Genomic DNA, 10,227 nt, shown 5'->3' with positions numbered 1-10,227 from the left:
GGAATATGTCAAAGATGTGGCAAAGGCCGACATCTGACCAGGGAATGTAGAGCAACAACAGACAGATGGGGCAATACCCTGCCAAAACAGCTGATGTTGGATCTCACTCAGCTGATATGTCAGTAATAGGAAAAACTGCAACTAGAAACCTAGAGATGACCCAAGATTTCAAATGTTTTAATTGTGGTAAATGGGGTCGTCTCAGAAATGACTACAGGACAAATCAAAGTAATACAAAATGGGGGCCTAGACCTTCTGGAATATGTCAAAGATGTGGCAAAGGACATCTGACCAGGGAATGTAGAGCAACAACAGACAGATGGGGCAATACCCTGCCAAAAAACTTCCAGGGGGGCCTCTTGCAGGCCCCAATGTCAGACAAAAAGACTTCTCTTTCCCAGGAAAATTAAATGTCACTGCTTCAAAAACAAATGTTGTAAGACCAGATAAGGCTGAGGAAGGTTTTATAGACAATTCAGAAGGCCTCACAGGGAGTCAAAAGCAAATATTTTGGCAAACTTCTATAGATCAAAGACCAAAACTAAGAATACTAGTGAATAATATTGAGATTGAGGGGATGGTTGACACTGGAGCAGATGTCACTGTTATTTCTCCAAATTCTTGGCCTGAAGGTTGGCCACTTCATGAAGTAGACATCCAGTTTCAAGGACTTGGAACTTTATCCAAAATAAAACAAAGCACCAGATGGCTTAAATGTATAGGACCAGAAGGTCAGCTAGGAAAATTGAGGCCATACGTGGCTGATATAGCCATTAACTTATGGGGAAGAGATCTATTACAACAGTGGAAAACCCAGATTAATATCCCCTCAGTGTCAATGTTTAATCATGAAATTCATCAGGCTCCTAATAAAAATTTAAAATTTGTTAAGAAACGTTATTTAAGGCAGTCTCACACTGTCCAAGCTGTTCATAAACAACATATGGTAGAGGCCGACAATTTAGCTCTACCCCAAAGAGCCATTGCTACCAAGACACCAACAACATTATCACTAAAGTGGTTGTCTAATCAACCCATTTGGATTGAGCAGTGGTCTATGACAAAAGAAAAATTACAGGTATTAGAACAGCTAGTCCAGGAACAACTGGAGGCTCAGCATATTGAAGAGTCTACCAGTCCTTGGAATTCTCCAGTATTTGTCGTTAAAAAGAAATCTGGCAAATGGAGGATGTTGACAGATCTCAGAGCAATTAATAAGATTATTCAGCCTATGGGTTCTTTGCAGCCTGGTATCCCATTGCCTTCCTTGTTGCCTAAGGATTGGCCCATTATAGTGATTGATCTGAAAGATTGTTTCTTCACAATTCCTCTACATGAATGTGATAGGGAAAGGTTTGCTTTCTCAGTACCTACCTTTAATAAAGGTTGCCCAGTAAAGAGATATCATTGGAAAGTCTTACCACAAGGAATGGTAAATAGTCCTACCTTGTGTCAATACTTTGTACAACAGCCATTGGAGATAATTCGCAAAATGTTTCCCATATCAATTATTTATCATTATATGGATGATATTTTGTTGGCTGATTCAGATATTAATATCTTGGAAAAAATGTTTGATGAAGTAAAGAAAATTTTGCCTTGCTGGGGATTGCAAATAGCCCCCGAAAAAATACAAAGAGGAGATTCTATTAATTATCTAGGGTATAAGATAAGTCTACAAACAGTTAAGCCACAAAAGGTACAAATTAGAAGAAACCAATTAAGAACCCTAAATGATTTTCAGAAGCTACTTGGAGATATAAACTGGCTGCGACCAGCAATTGGCTTGACCACTCAAGAACTAAGTAATTTATTTCAAACCTTACAAGGTGATAAAGATTTAAATAGTCCTAGGAAATTGACTCCTGATGCTGAGAAGGAGTTAGCCTTGGTAGAAAGAAAACTGCAGGATACACATCTAGATCGTATTGATCCAAAAATGGCCTGCATCTTAGTTATTTTACCTTCTACTCACTCTCCTACTGGAATTCTTATGCAGAGAGAAGATTATATTCTAGAGTGGATATTTTTAGCCCATAAACAGAGTAAAAAGTTAAAAACCTACGTTGAGAAGGTTTCTGAATTAATACTGAAAGGAAAAATGAGACTTAGACAATTAGTTGGAATAGACCCGGCTGAAATTGTTGTACCTTTTACTAATGCAGAAATTACCTCGTTATGGGCACAAGATGAACATTGGCAAAGAGCATGTAGTAACTTTTTGGGAGAGATTACCAACAAATATCCTAAAAGCAAGCGGCTTCAGTTCATAAAAAGAACTAATTGGATTATCCCTCGTATTTTAAAGGGAACTCCAATATCTGGAGCCCCTACATTTTACACTGATGCTAGTAAATCAGGAAAGGCAGGATATAAATCAGAAGACATAAGTAAGGTGGCTGAGAGTCCTTATAAGTCAGTTCAAAAATCTGAATTATACGCAATTATCATGGTATTGTCAGATTTTCAAGAATCCCTTAATATAGTAACTGACTCTCAATATGCCGAAAGGGTTGTTTTACACATAGAGACTGCTGAACTTATTCAAGATAATTCTGAATTGACCTCATTATTTTTTCAACTACAACAAATTATTAGAAATAGAAGTAACCCCATATATATAACACACATAAGATCCCATACAGGTCTGCCAGGCCCTCTAGCACAAGGTAATAATGATATCGACCAGCTATTGATAGGAAGCGTGCTAGAGGCTTCAGAATTTCATAAAAAACATCATGTTAATAGCAAAGGTTTAAAGAAAGGGTTCTCTATTACTTGGCAACAAGCCAAGGAAATTGTGAGGCAGTGCCCTACTTGCTCATTATATAACCAAACTCCTTTGCCTACAGGAACTAACCCTAAGGGTACTCAAAGAAATGACATTTGGCAAATGGATGTCTTTCATTTTACAGAGTTTGGCAAACTGAAATATGTGCACCATACTATAGACACATATTCAGGATTTCAATGGGCAACTGCATTAGCATCAGAAAAGGCTGATTCTGTAATTACACATTTGTTAGAAGTCATGGCCATTATGGGAATACCCATACAAATTAAAACAGACAATGGTCCAGCATATACCTCTAATAAGATGGAGAAGTTTTTTACATATTATAATATAAAACATGTTACAGGCATATCACATAATCCTACGGGACAAGCAGTTGTGGAGAGATCCAATCGAACTCTAAAAGAGATGCTTAATAGGCAAAAGGGATCAATAAGAACCCCCAAAGATAGATTACATAGTGCTTTATTAACTCTAAATTTTTTAAATGCTAATGAACAAAACTCCACAGCTGCTGAGAGACATTGGATTGTGGAAAAAACTTCTGAACTAAATCAACCTGTTTATATTAAGGATATTATGACGTCAGAATGGAAAGTGGGAAATGTGTTACGCTGGGGGAGAGGTTATGTTTATGTTTCCACAGGAAAAGAAAAGCTGTGGGTTCCTTCCAAAATGATAAAGATCAGAAATGACAAAGGGAGACCCCCTGAAGCACTAGTCGACACAGAAGAAAAGGGAGACTAACTCAACCAACCAAATGGGTGATGTATATATGGTGTTATGTCTCTTATATGGACTTAAGTGGCTAGGACTAAAATGTCAATACAAAGCCAAGAACATTTAATTGGGTAATAATTTCTCATGACCTAATACATGCCATCCTTTATGAGGGCATGTATATAAGTTATATATAGTTTGATTAAGTAATCAAACTAACCTGAAGAGGGCACTGGCCTTTCTTTATTGATCTTCATTGACAAAGCTGTGTGCCCTACATGTTCCATGTGAATGTTTTTATAAAACTACCTGTTGCTTTTAAGTTTTATATGTTACAGGATGAAAGAAGAGAAACTCAGCCCTGGCATGATTTATACTCAGGGATTCTGAGTCTCTAGGACCTCCTATTCCAGCTTCGTGCTTGATTCTACTGCAACTGCATCGAAGCCTCTTCTTTTAAGGACTTGCTTCCAGAACTTTTCCAGAACATCTAGCTTGCCTGTCCAACCTTTCTGACTGTAACAGTTATGGTGTCAGCTTTGCTATGAACTTTCTCAGTACACAGTGACTTCAAGGCAAATGATGCCAGCTAGCTCTCCTTTGACTAAGCCAATTTTCCTGTTTCCCTTTGGGCCCCCAGATGGGAATTCTTCGCCCCAATTCAGCTGGAAGCAGACAAAAGGAGATCATCGCCCCAGTTCCTTATGTTGGGGTGGATTGTTCTGGTTACTTTGTAAATTATACATGTGTTGTAATTTAAGGAATACTTTACAAATGTAGCTTCAGACAGGAAGGGAATTAGAGAGCTAAATCTCAGGAATTAAGTGGGATTAATATTTTACTCTTATATAGGCATTGTGCCTGTATAACTCATACAGAAATACAAAGCTTAGACCCAGTTTAAAAAAAAAATAGGTATATCTTACATTGGTAAGAAATCTTTATGATAGTTACAAGGTTGAAATTATAATCTCTTACATTGATATGGAATTTATTTTATACAAATTTAGGATTTTCACTGGCATAAGTTTCTTATTAATACAAAAGTGGGATTAATATATTACTCTCATGTAGGCATTGTACCTATATATATTATTTAGAAATACAAGGCTTAGACCCAGTCCTTTTTAATAAAAAAAAAAATTAGTGGAAAGGAATTAACAGACAACTGTTCAGATTGCCTTACATAGTTGATTTTCAAAAACGTCAGAAATCCATAGAATTGACATTACAAACATTCTGATATAAACATTTATTTTATTGGAGACCTATCTGATCCTGACAGCTTCCCAGTCTTGGATTCTAAGAAGAAATTGAGCATCTTTGGAGTTACACCAGTTGTGGTATGACAGCCACTAGGCAAGAATTGCCTCTTTTAATCTACAGACAAAATAGTGTGCAAAAAAGAAACACACTTGCAGAATAGTCGACTGATTATATCTGCCAAGACAGAGTAATCAGCCCTTAGTAATTCTGCATTACTAGGTCTGTCAGATGATTCCTGGGCCAGAAGGCTGAAGACCAGATGCTCCAACGTTTTGAAATAAGGAACTGTCTAGATGTTCAGTGGTCTATTTAAATTGGCTGAGTTTTAGAAGCCACGCTTTGTGCTTCCCATATCTTTAATTAACTAGTCATCCTGGATTTCTGATGGGGTTGAAGATTTATAATCTCACAGCCAACCCAGGGTATTTACTTTGAGAAGATGATTTTCAGATGCTATTCATTTTGAAGACAGGACATAGGCCAGGTTCAGAACTAAGTTTTTTAATTGAAAGAGATGGCAAAGGTTCTATTTAGTTAACAAAAATGATGGACTGGGTGTTAGGTTTATCTTGTACTTTAACAAACACAACACGGTAATATAGTTAGTGTTCAATTAATATGTGAAAAGAAAAAAAAATTATTATTGGACAAAAAGGGGGAAATGTGGTGGATAGCCCTAGCCTCTTGTTGTCATGGTAACTCCACTCCTGGGAGGGGCTGCGAGGAGGAGTGAATCTTGTAAACCTTCTGTCCAATCAAATTTGTTAAATAAAGGCTACAGCCAGTGATTGGGCAGTAGAAGAGGAGTGGGAGGAGCCAGAGGCAGGAAAAGAGGGGAAGACGAGAGGAGAGAAGGCGGCGTGGCGCGGAGTTGGCAGTTGGTCGAAGCTAGAGGGCAGTTGGTGGAGAGAGAGAAGACGAAGACCACCTAGGAAACCGCAAGTTGTTAAGAGCTCTCTTAGCCGGGAAAATAGTGTAGTTTAATGGTAAATCTGCCCAATCTAGGCATGCAGCATTCATTTGATACTTATTGACTTGTGTCGTTATTATATGGACTCCCTATGGGCAAGAGATTTACCGCAACATGTGTTTGAAAATGTTACTAGGGATTGATTCATGGTAGATTCATACTCCCCAAGCCAGTAGATCTCAAACTTCCTAATGCTGTGCCCCCTTAATACAGTTCTTCATGTTATTATCAACCAAAACCATTAAAGTACTTGAGGCAACTCAACAACTACAATGTTGCTACTGTTAAGAACCATATTGTAGAAAGCTGATACACAGGCTATCTGATATTCAACATATATGAATGTGTCATTAGGGTGTCGAAGAGAATAGGAACCCACAGGTTGAGAACCATAGATCCAGTCCATGCCTGCCAGCACACCAGGAAGACTGCTTACTGATCTTCTCCTACTTCAGACTCAATCCCACTATCTCAACCTCACCTCTGTAGCATACTTCCTGTGAGAGTCTTCACTGCCCATTCTTCACATATCCTGTGGATCCCACAGATCTTCTCTTTCTAACCTCCATCCCCCCACTCTTTGCTCTTTCTCAGCCTTCTAGCCAGGCTTGCACCACCACTAACACCAGTACCAATCTTTCCATGGTAACAGAAGGATGCAAGTAGATCCACACCTCTCTCTTTGCTCCCCCACTGACAACTTCCCCCTTTTCATTTCCAGCTTTATTACAGGAAATCTGCTCTGCTGGTTTTTTCCTTATAGCACCAAGCCCAATGCATCACAAAGAAAATTTTTCCATGTTCTTTCTTCCCCCAAATCATACCATCATCTCACCCTCCAACCCCAGCAGGCATTCATGAACAACACAGGAAAAGAACAGGAGATAGAAACAGTTATGGAAACAAATAACTTCATTACTTTCTTCTCCATCCAACCTTCAATCACCTAGGCTCATCTATAGAGTTATATGTTAACACTATGTGTATCCTTCCTTTCTGACTGCCTACATCTGCTGTGAGTCCCACAGACAATTCCTATTTTAATCTCCCTCCCCCTCACTCCTTGCTGTATTCTAGCCCCTAACTCCAGCATGTACTCACTGATAAGTCACTGACCAATCCTGACAGGGAAGCATGGAAGCTGCCTGTAGATCTTCCCCTCTCCTTCAGTTCTTGTTTATTTGCACCTACCAGTATAATCCCCAACTCTGTAGCAATCCTTCTGGGGTAACCACTTTTTATTGTCTCCCCCAATTGCAAGGAGACAAAATAAGCAGAATCTGGTGTAATCTCTTCCCTCCTGTGAACCCCATTATACTTCTGAACTATCCCCATCCTAAATGTCACCTCCCTAAACCCAGAAACCTAGAACCACCAGTGGCAAAACCAATAAGGTCCAAGAAAAATTCCTGCCTGACAGCAATGATGGCTGTTTTCAATTCCCAACATGACTACATACAGAATGAAGTACAATCCAGAATTCATAAAGATTTCATAAAAGTGTAAAGAGAAGATTAGGACCAGGCCTAGTAGTACAGGTCTTTAAGTGCAGCATTAGGAAATGCATGTTGATCTCTGAGTTCAAGAACAGTTTACAGAATAAATTCCAAGACACCCAAGCCAAAACAGTGAAAGATGTAATAGAGCCAACCAAGGGGGCATGTTCAAGCTTGGGCACATGGATCTAGGTTAGAGTCTCCTTTTGATCAAGATGTAGAGCTTTTGGACCTTCCAGAACCAAGCCTGACTGCATGATGACAGGCTTCCCAACATGGTAACAATGGACTGAATCTCCAAAATGTCAAGCTAGCCCCAACTAAATGTTTACCTTTATAAGAGTAGCTTTGGTCATGATGTCTCTTCACAGCAATAAAATCCTAACTAAGACAACATACAGCAATCACACTCTTCAAATATCCAGAGAGGAAACAGAAGAGAAGGAACAGAACTGATACTCAACACAGACAAATGTAGAAATTAGGATCTAAAGCTTTAACCATTGCAATGCCAGCATCTTAGATGCTAGCACAAACAACACAATCACTAACAGCCAGGGCATTATGTCTACACTAGAGTCCAGCTATCCTTACACAGCACTCCCTGAACATTCCAACAGGGCTGAAGCACAAGGAAAGACTTTAAAATAATCTGTATGAAGGTGATAGAGGTCATTCAGGAGAGAATGAAGAGATTCCTTTAACAAATTCATAAAAGTACATACAATAGTGTGAGGAAAGAAAGAAATCCATTAAAGAGATCCAGGAAAACAAAACAAACAGTGGAAGAAAAAGTACAAATTTGTTAAGGCCTAAAAATAGAAAGAGAATTGATAAGAAAACAAATACTGAGAAAATTCAGGAAGTGAAGAATTTAAAATTTCCAAAGAATAAATGAAATAGTAGTTGGTTCTTTGAGAAAATCAACAAATTAATAATTCCAATTCCAAACTAACACAAGTGCAGAGACAAAATATACAAATTCACCTTATCTGGAATTAAAGGTGAGACATTAACAACAGATATGGAGAAAATCTAGAGATTCACAGGGACACACTTCTCAAAACTGCTTCAGGACATTGGAAAATCTAAAATAACTTGAAATTTTTCTGGATATGTAACCCTTATCAAGGCAAAATCAAAGTCAGATAGTCAACTAAACAGACATAACTCCTAATAAAGTAGAAGCAGTCAATAAAAGTCACCTCACTTGCCCCCTTTGAAACAGTATCCCCTAACCCCTCTTTCCTCCTGATTGCTGTGTTCAAGCTTCCAATTCAGGGGGGAATTCCCTCCAGACCATAGGCCAGGAAGGCTAGGCCTTAAGAATTCCAGGTAGGGCATCTTCTCACAAACACATTCCAATTTCTCATTCCACTCCACAACTATCTCTAATCCCTCTGTCCCTCCTCTTCACTGTGTCCCAGTTCTTAACATGGACCTAGACCCCCTGGCTGGCCCTCTTCACCTGACCCTGTCTCTTCACTCCTCCCATTTTCTACCCCTATTTCTCTCCCCTGGTACACTCCTCTTTCATTTCCCTTCAGGTAATTCAGGAGGCCTCCCAGGGATATTCACTCACTGATCTTAGCCTAATTTAGTACAAAGTCTCATATCAAGTTGGACAAGGCAACCCAGTAGGGGAAAGAAAGAGAGAGCAAGAGAGACAGAGTGAGAGATTGAAAGCAAGAGAGAAGAATTTCAGGCCACAGTTCAAGTAATCCAACCATTGCCAACTCTGAATTGTTAAGTCCAAGAATCTAATAGTTGCTCTGTTTCAAAGGCTGTGTGTCTCAGGCGGCCTTCTGTATATCCTGGAATTCTGAAGAAATGGGCTCTAAAACAGACAAAGAGCAAAACTTTCTTCATCCATGTCCTTATATAGTCTTCTAGTAAAAGGTGAAGTGTCCCTGCTCACACGACTCCGTGCTGCCCCATGTTTGGGGGTCAAGTGACCTGACCCATTTGGGTCAGTCAACAGGGTCTAGCAAGAAAGAGAGTGAGAATGGAGGAGAAAGAGACTAGAAGTATGGTGACAAGACAGGGTGTGTGATCAAGTCCTGTTTATTGAAAGGAAATCATGGGTATATATAAGCACAAGCAGGGGAACACAGCTGAAGACACTTTACCACATTTGCCTTGCAGCTGTGGGCAATAAACAACAAGAGATATGTGAGAAAAAGGAGATGTTTGAGTGTGCTCAGCTGTTGTAGGCTGTTGAAAACAAGTCTCTTGTCAGGCTTGAGATGGCTGCAAAGATGATAACTGCTTTCAGCTAGGATTTTTTTTTTTTTTTAATTTTCTGCTAGAAAAAATATTTAAATTTTTTCCAAAGGAAAGGGTGGGAAAACTTACGGAAACCATGCCTGCCTTAGGTCGGAACCAAGGACCCCAGGCTCCCTTTCTCCTCTTTGGATACTCAATAGCACTTTGATTGAGCTTCTGTCTTAGGATGGTGAGGCCTTCCAGTTAGGGTCAAAGGTTTTGAGGTGTTCTCTTACCTGTCATTGACTGTCTGGCTTAGCATGGAAAAGGGGTTAATCTTTTTCAGTCTCAATGACAGAATTTTAAAGTTCCCTACTTCCAGCATGTAATAATGGATCTGTATGGATTTTATTTGAATAGCATCTATCTGTTGTCATACAAAAGCCATCAGTCTGTTGAACAGCATGGACCCGAGAGACAAGAGATTTACCAATGCCTGAATGACCAGTATAAAAGCAACACTCTTTTTAAAAGGGCAACACAGAACTCCCTCTGTTGGAGAAGTTAAAGGTCTCAGCCTTGTACCCACAAATTTTGAAATAACAGAAATTATACCAATACAACCCTTGAATTTGCATCAGTTTAGTAACAATTATACAGATTTCTACCAATAGATTATGGCTATGTAATCAACTTTAGCTCTTCCTTCTGTTCCAATAAAACCATTAATTTCTCTAGAAAGACAGCCTAATATTAACCACCTCAATCCCAAAGTC

Source organism: Arvicanthis niloticus, chromosome 4 (assembly GCF_011762505.2).
Source record: "Arvicanthis niloticus isolate mArvNil1 chromosome 4, mArvNil1.pat.X, whole genome shotgun sequence".
Lineage (NCBI taxonomy): Eukaryota > Metazoa > Chordata > Mammalia > Rodentia > Muridae > Arvicanthis > Arvicanthis niloticus.
Note: the sequence above shows the minus strand (reverse complement) of the source record.